Source organism: Astatotilapia calliptera, chromosome 8, assembly GCF_900246225.1.
Source record: "Astatotilapia calliptera chromosome 8, fAstCal1.2, whole genome shotgun sequence".
NCBI classification, from domain to species: Eukaryota; Metazoa; Chordata; class Actinopteri; order Cichliformes; family Cichlidae; genus Astatotilapia; species Astatotilapia calliptera.
In genome coordinates, this window is record NC_039309.1 from 16,334,731 (window position 1) to 16,352,362 (window position 17,632).

Below are 17,632 nucleotides of genomic sequence, written 5' to 3' on the forward strand. Positions count from 1 at the left end.
ATAAAAATGTTAGGGTTAGAGTGAAAAGGTAATGTCATGTCTAATTAGTGCGGTTTAAATGTGCTGGTAGGCTAAATTTGTTAAATTTTGAAAAAGCCTACTAATCAAGCCAGTTTTCAGTCTAAACTGTGCTCATCTTTAGTAACAGATATATGCGTGCAACTATGCAAAAGCTTCTCAAATCACATTTGAAAAAGGTTTGGTTTGATAGAAATAAGCAATCGTTTTGGAGATCAGAAAAGAGATCACATATGATGAAATATGATAATCACAGAGTCATCACCGTCGCCTTCTTTCGACTGCTCCCTTCAAGGGTCGCCACAGCAAATCATCTGCCTCCATCAAACCCTATCTCTACCATCCTACTCTGTCACATCAACCCTCTGCATTACTGTAGTTCTCCTCTTCTTTTCCTCCTACCCGGCAGCTCCATATTCAACATCCTTTGTCCAGTATAGCCAGTTTTCCTCCTCTGCACATGTTCAAACCATCTTACTGCTCAGCCTGAATTATCTCTCCTAGATAAATTGAATTCTAATCCTGTCCAATGATCATTTCCAATTAAAATCTTATTAACTTTTCAGCTCGGCCACCTTCAGCTCAGCCAATCCCCCTGTGCTTCATAGCAGGTCTCACCACCACCTTGTAAACCTTCTTTTTCAATCGTTCGGCTCTCCTTCTCTCACAAATCATCAACAACCAGCCATCACCTGATGACTAAGCTCTGTATAAGCTTTTGGAGAATTTATCCTTGTTCAAAAGGAATAAATGGCACATGGAACAGGAAGTCTGGAACTGAATATCTGTTATCTACTATCAGGACATCCTGGCCACAAAAGACCCGAAAAATTGACTGTATCCCCCAGAGTGTTAGTCAGTCAGTTCCTGGAGTTTAAACTATGTTACCCATCTGCTGACTTTAGCGTCATATTTAGTGAACAGATGTGAGAGAGGCATCAATATTCCCATCTAACTTTCAGCATTAAGATAATTCACCAGGATGTCAAACTATACGTTTGTCCATGATGGAAAATGCTTTCTTCAAAGTGACTCTGGCTCTAACAGCGTAAAACTGCAGAAAGCCTCTCAGCAGTTTTAAATGCGCTGTAGTCATTTGAACGTAGACACATGTTCAGTCAGTTTTTGGCACACACTTGTTTTAAGTGTGTGCCAAAAACTGACTAAAGTTGGTGGCTGGAGCTGGATATACAGGGAGTGCAGAATTATTAGGCAAGTTGTATTTTTGAGGAATAATTTTATTATTGAACAACAACCATGTTCTCAATCAACCCAAAAAAACTCATTAATATCAAAGCTGAATGTTTTTGGAAGTAGTTTGTAGTTTGTTTTTAGTTTGAGCTATTTTAGGGGGATAACTGTGTGTGCAGGTGACTATTACTGTGCATAATTATTAGGCAACTTAACAAAAAACAAATATATACCCATTTCAATTATTTATTTTTACCAGTGAAACCAATATAACATCTCCACATTCACAAATATACATTTCTGACATTCAAAAACAAAACAAAAACAAATCAGCGACCAATATAGCCACCTTTCTTTGCAAGGACACTCAAAAGCCTGCCATCCATGGATTCTGTCAGTGTTTTGATCTGTTCACCATCAACATTGCGTGCAGCAGCAACCACAGCCTCCCAGACACTGTTCAGAGAGGTGTACTGTTTTCCCTCCTTGTAAATCTCACATTTGATGACGGACCACAGGTTCTCAATGGGGTTCAGATCAGGTGAACAAGGAGGCCATGTCATTAGTTTTTCTTCTTTTATACCCTTTCTTGCCAGCCACGCTGTGGAGTACTTGGACGCGTGTGATGGAGCATTGTCCTGCATGAAAATCATGTTTTTCTTGAAGGATGCAGACTTCTTCCTGTACCACTGCTTGAAGAAGGTGTCTTCCAGAAACTGGCAGTAGGACTGGGAGTTGAGCTTGACTCCATCCTCAACCCGAAAAGGCCCCACAAGCTCATCTTTGATGATACCAGCCCAAACCAGTACTCCACCTCCACCTTGCTGGCGTCTGAGTCGGACTGGAGCTCTCTGCCCTTTACCAATCCAGCCACGGGCCCATCCATCTGGCCCATCAAGACTCACTCTCATGTCATCAGTCCATAAAACCTTAGAAAAATCAGTCTTGAGATATTTCTTGGCCCAGTCTTGACGTTTCAGCTTGTGTGTCTTGTTCAGTGGTGGTCGTCTTTCAGCCCTTCTTACCTTGGCCATGTCTCTGAGTATTGCACACCTTGTGCTTTTGGGCACTCCAGTGATGTTGCAGCTCTGAAATATGGCCAAACTGGTGCCAAGTGGCATCTTGGCAGCTGCACGCTTGACTTTTCTCAGTTCATGGGCAGTTATTTGGCGCCTTGGTTTTTCCACACGCTTCTTGCGACCCTGTTGACCATTTTGAATGAAACGCTTGATTGTTCGATGATCACGCTTCAGAAGCTTTGCAATTTTGAGACTGCTGCATCCCTCTGCAAGATATCTCACTATTTTTGAATTTTCTGAGCCTGTCAAGTCCTTCTTTTGACCCATTTTGCCAAAGGAAAGGAAGTTGCCTAATAATTCTGCACACCTGATATAGGGTGTTGATGTCATTAGACCACACCCCTTCTCATTACAGAGATGCACATCACCTAATATGCTTAATTGGTAGTAGGCTTTCGAGCCTATACAGCTTGGAGTAGGACAACATGCATGAAGAGGATGATGTGGACAAAATACTCATTTGCCTAATAATTCTGCACTCCCTGTAGTTGGGGTGGCTTTTTTTTTTTTGTAGGGGTCGTGTAGCTGCAGGCGTCTGCGGTTAAATTTGAAGTTAACACAGGACAGTGGCTCTTCTGATGTGTAAGCAATCAATTCACCAGGGTGATTGGAGACCTTTTAGGGATGGCAATCTTTGACCTCTTCTCTCCCCCTTGACCTGTGATCCTGGTCACCATAAACTGCTGACCGCTATTGCCATGCTGGTTAATGGAGTCACCCAGGTTGAACTACGAGCGCAGAAGCATGCACACACTCACACACTTATAAACACACACAGCAACACCCTCCTGATCCATTAATATTACATTCTCAGCCTCTGGGACCTCCACTGAGGGGAGATGCTACCAATCAATAGCTGCCTCTTTAGTTTATAGGTGGTGGAGATATGAGCTTATAGGTGCCATGTTCCAGCGTCGTTGTGATTTAGCTTTGGGGTCAGGTATGGGTCACTATCATACTTATCGTATTTGTATAATATTATTTATCAAATGATAGATCTTTCCTGCATCTTTAATCGATGAAGCACCTAAACACAAATACACGGGTGGGGGGGGGGGGGGGGGGGTACTCACAAGGATGCTGGACCTGATTACGACTTTAATCCTTCAAGAGCTGCGCAGCCTGAGAAATGTATCTATTTTTGAATTTATGCATTATTTTAAATTCTTATTTCATTAGATTTGAATCAGCAGTTGTATCAGTTCAATTCAATTACCATTAACATAGAAAAAGCTTGGATGACACTTGTGTTAGCAGCAGAAATTGAAGCTGGCGTACACATAATGAATTGTCAACTACCGCTGTGCACTCGCTGATCCCTGCACAGTTTCATGAGCAACTTTCAGGTTTGATACATTTTTACCATTTTTACAGCTTCTGTTGCTTTAAGTACCTTGTTTTTTAAGCAAAGCTCTCTTTTGAACTCACTGCATGCGTTTGGATTTTATCAGCTTAACGGCTAGATTTTATAACAGATTAAAAAGAAGAAGTAAAAAACAGGGATGAAAGTGGAGCAAGTTGCAGTTTCAGGTCAAGACCACATGGTTTTTCATTCAGAATTCTGCAGCCACTTTCACTGCCAGCAACATTTTCAGAGGAGTTATGAGGCGATCAGTTACCTCAGCAGATTTTTTTAAACCAAAACGTGCTAACGTTTGACAGGCGGGTGGTGTTCACTTTCCCCAGTGTATACTCTCTAGTTATAGAATATCTTCAAGTCACACAATCCCATTCACTGGTGAGGAGTGCGTAAAGGGAACCACCGGGCTATGTCGTTGAGCTCTCCGCTGCTGAAAAGTTTCCTTTATGTCTCTCTCTGCAGAGAGCCCTGAGACCTGAGATAGCAGCAAATCTCTCATTCATCAGCTGACTGAAGTTATTCAGGCCTGAAGGTATTGATATGCAAACTAGATGGTTCAGCTTCAGGTCTGCAGAACAGACCTTTATCCAAAATAAAAAAAACAAAACCCCCTGCTCTTTCCTTATACATTTCACTGTTGCTGACACAATGGCCCCTCCCGTCAATGGGCCATTTGAGCGTCTGGCTCCACTGACTGTGCATAGGATCCAAAAACACATGGATTAGGCAAAACCCGGATATCGGGATGGATGGGCAAATGTCACCCCTTCAGATCTTTGCACCCTTAATAAAAGTGACTGGTGACCCTTATTGAGGAGGTCAAGTGTTTTTATTCAGGTGGATTGGAGGCTGCTTGAGGACTGCCTGCCACTCTGCCAGCCTGCTTACTGGGCACCACATGGGTTCGGTGAAGCGTGCAACAGCCGAAGGATGAGAGAGGCTAATTGAAACCCCGACTCTCGCAGGGTAGACGCACAGACTGGTTCAGAATTAATTTGTAGTTCAACTGGACAAATTGTACCACACATTTTGATATGCCAAACAAAAAAGTAAAGGAATACTTTTCATTTAGAGTATATCATCTAGTCAGTCAAGCTTTTAGGATATTGATCTGGTTAGTAAAGTAGCAGAGGGGGATGTTAATCAGTTTCAGCTGCTTTGGTGTTAATGAAATTAACAGCAGGTGCACTAGAGGAGCAGCCCCCAAAACAGGAATGGTTTTTCAGGTGGAGCCACTGACATTTTTGCTGCTGGGCTCAGTGTTACTGTAGCATGAGGCGATACCTGGACTCTACAGAGGCTGCACAGGTAGTCCCACTCCACCAGGCTGGCACATCAATAGGCATCATTACCAGAAGGTTTTCTGTGTCTCCCAACACACTCTCAAGAGCATGGAGGTGATTCCAGCTCTCTAGTTACTCTAGGAGAGCTGGACAGACCCGTAGAAGGCCTTAGCCCATCAGCAGGACTGGTGTAAGGAGGAGGAGGATGAGCAATGCCAGAGCCCTACAGAATGACCATGATAGTGGTGTGAACATCTCTGACCAAACATTCAGTAACAGACTTCATGAGGGTGGCCTGAGGGCCCAACATCTTTTAGAGAGCTCTGCCTGGCACCGTGGAGTCTGACTGGAATTTGCCAAAGAATACCAGAATTGGCATTCCCACCCTGGCGTCCATGTGGTTTTTACAGATGAGAGCAGATTCACCCTAAGCACATGTGACAGACGTGACATGGTCTAGAGCAGCTGAGGACAGTATTATGTAACATTGTTTAATTTGACTGGTTTGGTGGTGGGTCAGTGATGGTCTGAGGAGAGATACTCATGTAGGGACCTTCACAAGCCAGCCACCGGGACTTTCTCTACTATTAGGTATCGGGATGAGATGTTTGGATTGTCAAGTCCTGGGTTCTGATCCACAATCCCCAGCCTCATGTAGCAAGTGCATGCTGGCAGTTTCTGGGTGATGAAGGAACTGATACCATTTCTTTGAAACCTATTGTGCTGTGACAAATTGTTTATCTTTCCAAATAGTTATTCTGATGTTCAGCCAGAGTGGGTACCCTTTTAACAGCATTTTTTTAATATCCAAAGAAGAATTCAATCCTAAGTCTAACTAAACATAAAAAATAAAAAAGGAAAAGTCAGAAAGAAGAATAACATAATGTCTGTAATCTGCAATCCTAGACAGGACTTGTATGTTTTGGTGGGAAGCCTTCTACTACCCCACAAGCAGTCTTTCTGGACTTCCTGTTTGCTCTCAACAAACAGCCCAACTAAGCCCTGCTGAACTCGAGTGACAGTATTTTTCCTATGAAAACCTCTCAGTGCAGGTTAAACATGATCCTCAGTAGGCTGACCAAAGCGTGCCACCGTTGCATTCCGCAATTAAGTGCTAAAATGTCTAAGCTTGTTTTCAATAACCGAACTCAAAACAAGCTTGTTCTGTTCCCACAACACAGAACAGCCATATCCACCGTCTACTGTCCACATTCCCTTTTAATGACCAAAACAACGTCTCCTCTCACTCTTGAAGTCACTTGAGCAACTGGTCTCTGGTCCCCCTCTGCACTGTGCTCTTCGCTGTGGAGGTCAGGATCAGCACTGTGGCCCGCCTTGAGATCAAAGTTCAAAATGCATTCCACCGCCAGGGTCACTTAAGGTCAACTAAAGCCCGTGCTCTGAAGGTTATTCTGAGACTGATGAGTAGAAAGTGACTAATCTATTAACCAATTCTAATAATGGAGTAATTTACTGTGAATGATTGAACTAAATTAGTCATTACAGCTCAGGGAGAACCCTTTTACACGCCTTTATTATGGATGATCGCTACACTACACATGGACAAGCCAAATAAACCAAGCGTTAACACTCGATATAGTAATGTACTTTTTCATTTTGCTAAGGAAGACCCAGGGCTTTAAACCTAATTCTTATTGTGTTTTTAAACTAATCCAAAAATTTAAAATACACCTCTGAGGTACTCCGCTGGAAGTTTAAGAAACTGAGACTCGCTCACATTCATGCTAACAAGATCTTGGTCATCTCATAAGCAAATTGAAATTAAAGCCAGAAACATCAAAATGTGTCATTCAAACCTCATCTCCTGCTGTTATCTGTTTATCATAACTGTCTAAATGTATGCCAAATTACACAGACCATGATTGGTTCAATATGAGGTCTTCCCTACTTTGACGAGCAAGCTTCAAATTAGGAGCAAACGTTTGAGTTGTGGCTGCAAAAGCTGCATTCCTGCAGCAAAGCAAAGAAAATCTGCACCCATGCTTCCTCTCTAATTAGCAGATCAAGGGACGGACAAAAAACATGGACTACATACATTTACACATACGCTGTTTTTTTAATCACTGGGAATAAAACCAAGTCCCTGTGTTACATGCTCTCATTGGCAAATTTCTTAGGAATGGCCTCTTGGTGACAGTTTGTTTAATGAATGGACTCTCACATTGATTTCATCATATGTTCATTTTTTTTTCACATCTGATATGTTTTTTGTAATTCACTCATTTTGGAAAGAAACTAATCAAAGAAAAGATAGATAACAAAAGCTATACATGTGGTGCTTTAATGCATTAAAGAAGCTAAGTTTAGAAATAAAAGTGGAAAGAAGAGCCAACAACTGTCAACCTTGTTACAAGATATAGAGGATCATTGACACCTAATGAAATTGATCCCACAGAGGGTATCTATGGGCCACCTTTGACCCTGAAAGGGTATGTCAAGATCCTGAAACAGGCAAATTCTTAGAGACAGGCTAGTTGTTATACTGGGGATAAACAATTATTTAGTTTTAACATGAACTGTGGTTATATTATTATTATTATATATTATTTTTTAATTTTAGATTAGATTAGATGAAACTTTATTAATCCCTCGGGTGGTATTATTAACTTATATGAAAATAAAAAAAATAACATTAGTAAGTTAATTCTTTCCCATTAAAAGAAAAATGCACAGTGAAATTTACCAAAAAAAAAAAACAACAACAACAACAAAAAACGAATTGATAACAAAGGAAAATGAAAATGACCATTACGGCTAAATAAAAGACTTTTATCATTTTAATTACACTAAAAAACATCTCCACCCATTCACATCCTGTGCTTGCTTTTCTTCTTTCCTATAGGAACTAAGTACAGTGTAAAGAGTTACTCTGTCAGTCTTTAGCCTGCTATGATGGTGTGTAACCCTGCCTGAGCGACCTGCTGTTAAACAGCTGTTTCTAGATCCTTTGCTCAGTCTGCGCTCAGACAGTCTCACTTGAGTTTACATCTCAGCGAGCGCTGATCATGTTGATCTACACACTGCTGCACCGTGAAAAAGTCATCCAAGCCTCTGATGCCTAAATCTCAATTTCCTGTGTTTCCACTAAGTGTTGGGAAAACTGCAGAGGCACACTGAGATAACCTCTTTTTTATTTATACCTTTCTATGCAGCAGTAAATTTAATTATTTCTTATTGGACACTTTTTAGTCAGAGACAGAGAGTGGTATAATCTACATTTATACAAATGAAAAAGGTCACAGGGTTTTGGTACGTATGCAGCAGAATAGGACTCTAACACAGAGACATGCATACAGACCTCCCATTTCCAGGCTTACTTCTATGCTTCCCTCCCACAAACCTCCCTTTCTTTATATTTCCCTCTGCACCAAAAGGTAAATTAGATGCCATTCAAAGTAACAGATGTCTTGGGAGTCAAGTCACCTCTTGTACACTGTCTCAGTGTCTCTTAAGCTCTCTTAGGTCAGATGGAGTTTCCTATCACCCTAACAGAGAAGATGGAGCAAGTCTTTAGGGATGTGATCAGCTTTCAGCAGCTTGGGGAACAATGCAGAGTGGAAAAATAGAAACACATGGTCTAATAAAAACTGATTATTAATATATTTACTAACAATATTTATTTTATTTGTGTCTTTTAACTTAGCTTTTCACCAAAAACATGGCAGCATCTACTGCTGCCATCTACACAACAGATTAAGAAAAAAACCAACTTATCGCTATAGATTAAGAATATGCTGACTCACTGTTTTCTCACAGAGTAGTTCAGTCTAAGCAAATATTACGACTCAGCATGAGAAAAGATCATCGTGCTTTATTATCTACAGTGGTTACTCAAACAAATTGGAGACAGTGTTCTTCTTGTGTGCTGCTGGGATCCAGACTATAGTTAATTCCCACTTTGGAGGCAGATATGGGAACAATATCACATCTCAGCCCTGGGGGGCCTGACAGAGGACCACATCACCTCCCTGAGTCTCATTATTTAATATCAGAGTGCTTTACTCAGAGGCTGCAAGGAGGTCAGAGATTTATGGGTCACTGTTCAATAAGGAGCATGTCACACACTCAAAAAAAGATGAACACAGAGGCTGACCAGCTTGGGATTTAGGGACATTAGTTTGCAGAGGGGGTGAAGATATACAGCGATAAAGAGAGAGATTGTTGCCAGTGTTGGGTAAGTTACTTTAAATTAGTAACTTAGTTACATTACTAGTTACTTCTATCAAAAGTAACTCAGTTACTTCAAGTTACTCGTTACTTTCAGAGTAACTAGTTACAAGGGAAAGTAACTTTGGTTTAACTCAGAATTCTCTTGTTAATGTGTTGCTTCCGTAACTGGATACCCAGCAAGATTGCCAGTCTTCTAGCTTGCTTACTTGCCACAAGTGCACTGTGCCACCTACCAATAGAAAGGAAAAAATAATGTGCACATTTCCACGAGAGAAATCCCACGCCTGATTCTATCCTAGCCATTCTATCCTCGCTTTTTACATCCAACACAAAAACTGCAGTCGTGGTGCTTTCAATTGTACTCAGAAATTCTGCCTTCTGAATAGGAAGATGTAGGTAACACCAGACTGCAGATGAGCTGCTTACAGGGCTGGACTGGGACAAAAAAATCGTCCTGGGTATTTTGACTAGAGACCGGCCGCCATTATAGCAAAAATCATAAAGCCTTTGAATGAAAATAAACACTGTTGTGACAGTGATGTACACTGTTCTGATGGTATATATGTATCAATCTATCAATCGTTTGTTGTAAGACTCAGATAATTATTTTTTTAAAAGTGAGACATTTTAAATGAGAATAAGAAAGTATTTCCTTGTGCCCCCCTTTCCCTTTTAATTCCCTACATGGACCCCTGGCAACACTTTGCTAGACCCGCCCCTGCACAGTTACCAGCTGTCAGCTAAGTAAAAAAAGGATCCTGGTGTTATTTGTCTCTCAGAAACAGTTCATAACTTCCCTTCAACTCATTTATGTTAACTAAAAGGTAAACCTGTTTCTCCATCATTGTTCAGCTCTGATGATCCAGTAAGGACATCTCCTGGTTTCATCTTCATGTTTCCCTCTCACCACATATACAAACCGATATCATGACCAGCAGCTTTACAGCTGTGGCTCCAGCAAACATCAGCTGATACTAGAAATTAATATTAAATAAATTCTAACAACAGCTGATCAAGCTTAACCGTGCTGCTGTTGTTTAGCGCGACATCCGCTGGTTTCTTCTTTCTGGCGCAAAGTGGGCGATAAACAAACAAGAGAGAAAAGCCGATCAGCTGATCATTGATCAGTTTCATGACTGAAGTAGAAACAGGAGAGGGAGGGTGAGAGGATGAGAGAAGAAGAGGCAGCTGTGCAGCGTAAACACAGAATAACTCCAGCTTTGTGTCTTTTTCATTGTAGCTGAAGTCCGGGACAAACTGTGTTTCTTTTCACCTAAATACGAAACGCGTAATATTTTCTCTGAATACCAGACGATTCCGTTTTTTACAGGACGGTTGGCAACTCTAATAATTAACCTTATGAACAAAATAAAGTTCAACATCAGTAACATAGCACCCACCCAGCTGTATAGAAACTCCGTCATGCTAGCTAGCACGCAGTACGAAAAAGTCAGCACAACGAAAATAAACTCCTCCTAAACTTGGTTCATATCTGACCCAGATAGACTGCAGGTTATAACTTCTTACCTGAAGTTCAGTTCACCTGACACTCACGGACCAGCGGCCGCTTCGGGTCTCTCCTCTTGCCTCCCTTTTCCTTCGTCCACCTGCTGGCTTCCACCACTTGCTAATGTTATTGAATCTGTGGAAGCTCCGCGATAGCCACCACACGAAGTAACGAATAACGAGCCTATCTAAATCCCAGTAACGAGTAACGCGTTCCCGGTTTTGGCATAATAACTAGTTACTGTGCTCGTTACCACAATAATAACGTAGTTACTGTAACGCGTTACTTAATAACGCGTTAGTCCCAACACTGATTGTTGCACATTCAGACAGCACAGAGGAGTAATTGGTGGTGGAGAAAAGGAGGTAGCAAAAAGATGAGATGAGGGTGACCAGAGGTGGAGAAAGTGGGAGCGAACCGTTCAGCTCCAGCGAGAGAAATGAGACGAGCGATGCCATAAAAAGTAGAAATCTTTGGCCGCGCACATTTTCCATGTTTCTATTTTCTTTCTCCAACATAGAAGCTGAGATAGAACCTCGCCATCATTAACCGCAAACAGATGTGGTTATCGTTCGCAATTTAAATCATCGCAAAAAATTATATGATATCAGTGCACTGACAATATAGTCGTAATTACTCATTCATCCGCTTTGAAACATCATGTTGTTTTCCGACCAAAGCGGCCATACGCTGCTGCTCAGCCATTGCTGTCACTTTGAGGCAGAAACTCAGACATCAGACTGACATCACGATGGTTAGGGGCGGATAACACAAACCAGAAATTAACAGAAAGAAAAATTACACGTCCATTATTTTTGGTAGTAATGACTGCAAGCAGTGCATGAGAAAGGAAAGACAAACATTACAGTGGAATCATAATTCTTTATATATATATGTAGGAAATTACTTTTCTGATGTTTGACATCAAACAGCTCAGAGCACTGTGAAGAAAGGTTTAGTAAGTACAGTATTGGGTTTTTCTGGTGGCAAAATATTTTTATACAAATATAAAATATTGTTCCGCAAGTATTAATGACATTTTACAGCATTCACCCGTTTTGACTTCACACTCCTAATGTGTGTTGTAGTAATCCCTTAGGGAAATAATTGTAATCAACGGAGAATGTCCTGTCATACATCAGCAATCAGCACTCAGCAATCACGCTGAATGCCCACATTTCATGGCCAAAATCAGCTTTTTAAAGACTCTGCACTGAACCAATACTAATATTTGCAAAATTAAATAATTAAAAAATAAATTATTATTTCAGTCATTTAGCTTCATCGACTCATCGTTCACAAGGGGCTGTCACGTGAGCTCTCTCTAGGTGAATTCCAGCCAGTTCCAGTAAAATGTCATGAATCTGAATCAAACACTCATCTGCTGCTTTGGTTGCACAAACATGTAATCAGCCAGTCGTATGGCAGTAGCTCGTGCATCTCGACAACCTGCTGAAGTTCAGACTGAGCATCAGAAGAAAGGTTAGTATTTGAAAAATTGGTGACCTACACCCTAGAGATGAGTCTAAATGTGCAACACGTCACATACACTGAAACAGGGTGCCACTCTGCTAGCTAAGAAAAGGGAACCGATGCTACTGTTTGCACATTCTCAGAAGACGATCAGAAGATTGGAAAAATGTTGCCTCCTCTGAGTCTTCATTTCTGCTGAGACATTTCATTGGCACGGTGAAAAGTTGGTGTAAACAGTATGAAGCCCTGGATTCAGCCTGTCTTGCATGCATTGGTATCTGAGGGTATTTTCTGGCATGCTTAGATTCACCTAGTACACCACAACCTACCTGAGCTGACCATGTCGATCCTTTTATGACCACAGTTCATCCATCTTCTGATGATGATGATTTCAGCACATCACATTTGTCACATCACAAACCTGCTTTCTTGAAAATGACAGTCAAATGTCCTCCATATTGACCAGATCTAAGTCCATTAAAGCATCTTGGGGATGTGAAACAAAGAACTTACAGAGAGAAGGACTATTGTTAAAAACAATCCAGCTAATTGTAGTAAAACCTTTTTTTATATATATATATTTATTTTAATAGTAAGCTACTTTTAGCTTACCCAGGTACCCTTTGTAATGCAGCCCCAAAGGATTTGTGTCTCCTCGGGTGATGAACCCAATTTTTTCCCCTTGTTAGGGAAATATGTTAACCACTACAGTATGGAGGCACTAGCTGGTTAGTTGGTTGGTGTAGCTCAGGAGGTCCCGATGCGCTCGGTTCACTGCGTGAATCTTACCCAGAAAGTATTTAGACACAGAAAAGTTCTTGTGTGAATGGGACATTATCAGTTGGGTTATTTTGTTTTCTTTTAAGGGCTGGATAGAGATTTGAGATTGGTTTGTCTGCTGATTTTGGCCCTCTGCAATATTTTGTGTTTTAGCACTTCAGGTGTTAACACCTTTGGCTCCCAACCTCCGTTCTGGCTAAATCTGGCCCTATAGTGCAGCTTAATTACTCTTAGAATGGCAAACTGTGGTGCATTTCAAACAATTTCCTTTGCTGGATATACAAATGAGTATAGTCCAGTGCTGCACGAACAAAGGGCTATTTGTTCATGCAGCAACATCCTAATGGCCAGTTTAAAATATAATGTTAAATAGAAAACCCTCATTTTTATTATCAGCCTTTAGAAATCTATACTGATTAAAAACTAACCCATACATCCTATCCAAGCCACAACAACATGCCTCATATGCTATAAAGTGTCCATCTGAGCCAGTGGCTCTTCACATTCCCAGAGATCTATAGGCAAACCATAATCCTCCCAACCCCCAGCCCATAGCGACACATCCCAGTCCTACCGCCCTGATCTTAGAGCCTGACACTAGGGCACAGGTAATAGATCACATTATAACCAACACATGAACATTTGCTGCAGGCTTGCTCAATAAGCAGCTAAAGGAAAAGGTGTAATATGCTATTGACGTAGCCACAATTACAAGGACGGTGAGAAGATGAATGTGATTTTTTCCGTGTGTATGCGTGTGCATGCAGTGTTCCTGTGCACACATGCGCGGCTGAGTTAATATATCTTTTTACAACGCAGATGTATCTTTGGTCAGCCTGACATGCCTTTGCATTTGCAGCATCCACCCTTCAGACTGTAGCTCTCTGGGGTTTAATAGTCAGAGTCACTGGAGTAGTCATAAGGCCTAAAGGAAATCAATTACACAGACACTGTGTTGTTAGTAGCAGAGAATTTTAGCAGAGAATTTGTTAGATGCACAAGCTTTCAGGTCAATAATGTGAGTAAATTTGTATTTACTGAACAGTCCGTGACCATTCCTGCTATTCTTTTAAATCGTACAGTATGCAGTAGCATTTGGGTTAACCAGTTGAGCTGACAGGATTGATTAGCAGTGAGTTCTTTCAGGGAAAATCCTTCTACATCAAATTATTCTTACATATAATGTAGGTAACCCAAGGCCAGAGTGGAATACCAGAAGTCCAACTCTGGTGGTCCAAAGTATAACGTCACTGACAGTGAAGAGGAAAACGACTTAGGTGGGGAGAGCAAATCAGGCGAGCCGGTGTCTCCTGATCCAAATATAACAGACTTGTATGTAGGTTCAATAAAGCAGGCCGGTTTTAAAGACAGACATGACTGTGAGCTGGTATAGAAGGCAGTATCGAGTGGCAAAACCCAGTTAAACAGAGAAGGAGATGGTGGCAAAATTGCTGAATTTAAGTCTTGAGTGAGAAGAAGCCCTGACTGCCACTGACTAAACATAAGTTTGCTGCCTTCACATCATGATGGAGCCATTAGGATTCCCTCTGTGCTGTAGGTCTAAACTAACCTGTCACCTCCTCCAGTGGCAGCCGAGCTAAAGACAGACATGTCACTGCATACAGAGACAAGGGTTAGGACCAGATCTGCCCACCCATGAAGTAAAAGCAGCCACTCTCGCTCCCAGCTGCTCTGCTCGTCTTCATCTGCTCTATTTAAGGGCAACATTAATCACGGCAAAGCTACTATACGTTAATATCTGTTATGTTATGTTGACTAGTGCAATATATCACTTTTAATAGCTCTTTAATCAGAGACCACTACATAAAGAAATATGCTAAAGCCAAAGGGTCATTGCTGGGATTTCTGTGAAAATCTGCAAAATAAAGATGTAAGCTGGGAGCCAGAATGTCTCCATGATCTTGACAAATAAGAATCCGCATGTGGAAAGCTTCACCAGCAATAAATAAACAAATACATAAATTCTGTGACTATTGTGTGTTTTCCTCATTATATCTGCTCCACAGTGCCATATATAGAATTTATATTCACATGTCAAAGAGTAATATTTTCTTTCCCAAACAAGTGGTGCAAGCACTCAAAAATGCTCTCCATGCATCTTCCATAATCCACTCGCAGATGAGACGGGGACACACAAGGAGCAAGGAAGAGGTCAGATCATCTGTGGGGGCAGCAGGCTAACGATTTAATAAAACGAAAACTGTGTCAGAGGTGTGTGTACTTGTATTACTTCTTCTAAAACGTGGATATATGTGTGTTTCTGTCTCTTTCTGTGGATGCACCTGGATGGAGTACTGCCGTTTTTTCTATTAATTACATATAAATCCCTACATGACCAGGCTCCTGCTCAAAAAGCAGACCCGCTGCTCATTCCAGAGCAGGGTGTTTTAACTGTTCCCACGCTCTTTATTTTAAATCTGTTGCTTTGTAACAGCCTTCCTCAGTCTATCAGGTCGGCTGAATCTGTGGTTTGTTTTAAGCGACTGCTGAAAACTCGTTTTTATTGGTTAGCTTTTCCTTAAGCTTTCTGCCCATTATTTTTGGCTCTTGTTCTCCTGATGTGTGTATGGAAGGGCGTATGCAGGATTTAATCTAAGAGCGTATGTTTGACTGCGTGCTTGTATGTTTACACATCTACACTTACATTTGATGTGTGGGTTAATTCAAACTGTTAAGCACTTTGTAGCCGTGTTTTCAAAGAGGCTATACAAATAAAAGTTATTATTATTATGAATTGAATCAAATCAAAAGTCGTAAGAAGAATTTTGAAAGTACCTCATTGACACACATTCAGTGGATCTTGGTTAAATTCAGTACAGATTATATTACCGATACTCTGTGGAGCACGGAAAAAGAAATCAAAGTTCTGCAAGCAAGCCTTTATTTTATTTGTATTCAGCACACAGCATGCTGAGCACTCGACACATCAGGGCAGCGTGCTGTTTAAGTAGCTTTTCTGTTCAACATTTGGTAACATTATTGCACCAATCAATTCAACAAGCAAGCCAACAAATTCAATAAAGGAGAATTCTAAAAGGTAAACATGGATGTGTACACCGATCAGACATTCTGACAACTGACAGGTGACGTGAATATCACTGATCATCTCATCATCATGGCACCGGTTAGTGGGTGGGATATATCAGGGAGCAACATTTTCTTCTCAAAGTTGATGTGAGAAGCAGGAAAAATGTGCAAACGTAGGGATTTGAGATTTGACAAGAGTCGAACTGTGATGCCTAGATGGGGGAGAGCATCTCCAAAACTGCAGCTCTTGTGAGGATGTTCCCCATCTGCACTGGTCAGTATCTATCAAACATTGCTCAAGGAAGGAACAGTGGCAAACCAGCGCCATGGGTGGCCAAGGCTCACTGATGCACATTGAGAGTGAAGGATCGCCCGTGTAGCTTAACTTGCTAAAAAAGTTAATGCTGGTTCTAATAGAGACGTGTATGAATACAGAGAATACACTTTTTTCCGTGCAAATTGCTTACCTGGGGAACATGTGGCACAATCAGAGTAAGTTTGTGCTGAACATGGGGGTGGGGGTCAAGATCTGTGTCTAAATAAATCAATAAATCTTGGTAAATTCCCTGATGAATGAACATGCAACTACAGTGGAACCCCGGCTTACGAAGACCCTATTTAACGAAAGATTCAAGTTACGAAGACACTTAACGGCAATATTTTTGCCCGTGGAACGGAAAAATGCCCACGTAACGAAATCCGCTGGCTCTGATTGGCTGAGCCCACAATGCCCACAATGCCTTCCGAATCATGTGATAACCCCTTGGCTTTCGTACTTGCGTTTCGCTGCACTGAAAAAAATATGTTGTTGGATTTACTTAATTCAATGGTGGACATTTGTTGCACACAGATGTTTTGCTTTGGCAGCAACTTAAACAATTGAGTTAAATTAACACAATTTATTCATGTTCAATAAACCTGTGCAATTTGTGTTGATAAAATGTGACTTAAACATGTTTTGATGAAGTAATTTGAGCTCTTGGAATATTTTAATCCTTCACAATTTTTTCACTTTATCCCAACACCATTCAATAACTTTTACCCAATACTACTTGGTCACTTAAATACTACATGTTATCTTCAAATTACATTTTGCTATTATATTCTAGTATCAAATACACAATTTTCAAATGGAGGCCTTATAACAGATTGTATTGTTCTCTTCCAAGATGGTTGCTGGCATCCACCAGTAACCTTTAAAAACAAAATGTCTAATTTCACTGCATTGACAGTAGGTAAAGAATTAAACTGACATTACTCCTCCACTGAATCTATATAAATCAACAGTTAAATAATGTCAGTTCTTCCGTGTTCTCTGGAATCAATCACAGCAAAGAAATTAGACTGTTTCTTTTGAAAAATGTTACAGGACAATACAAAACATTCTATTTAAGGCCTCTGACGTCAAGATTCAGTTAAACAACAATTATAACTAAACAATTTGAGGAAATGTTAGTTTCCATTAACATTAAATTAGGTTACTGAATTGGCAAACACCTTCCTATTAACATTACCCATTTTACCCCAATAACTAAAGAAATTAGCACTTGCAGGTCAAAAACTTTATTCAAGAGACGCAAAAATAACATTGATACAGTGACTGTCAAAAATTACAGCACTGATCATACTGTGACATCTTGGTTCAAAACAGCACACTTAGAAATATTCAACGTTCTTTACTTCAACTGAATGAAACTGAAAA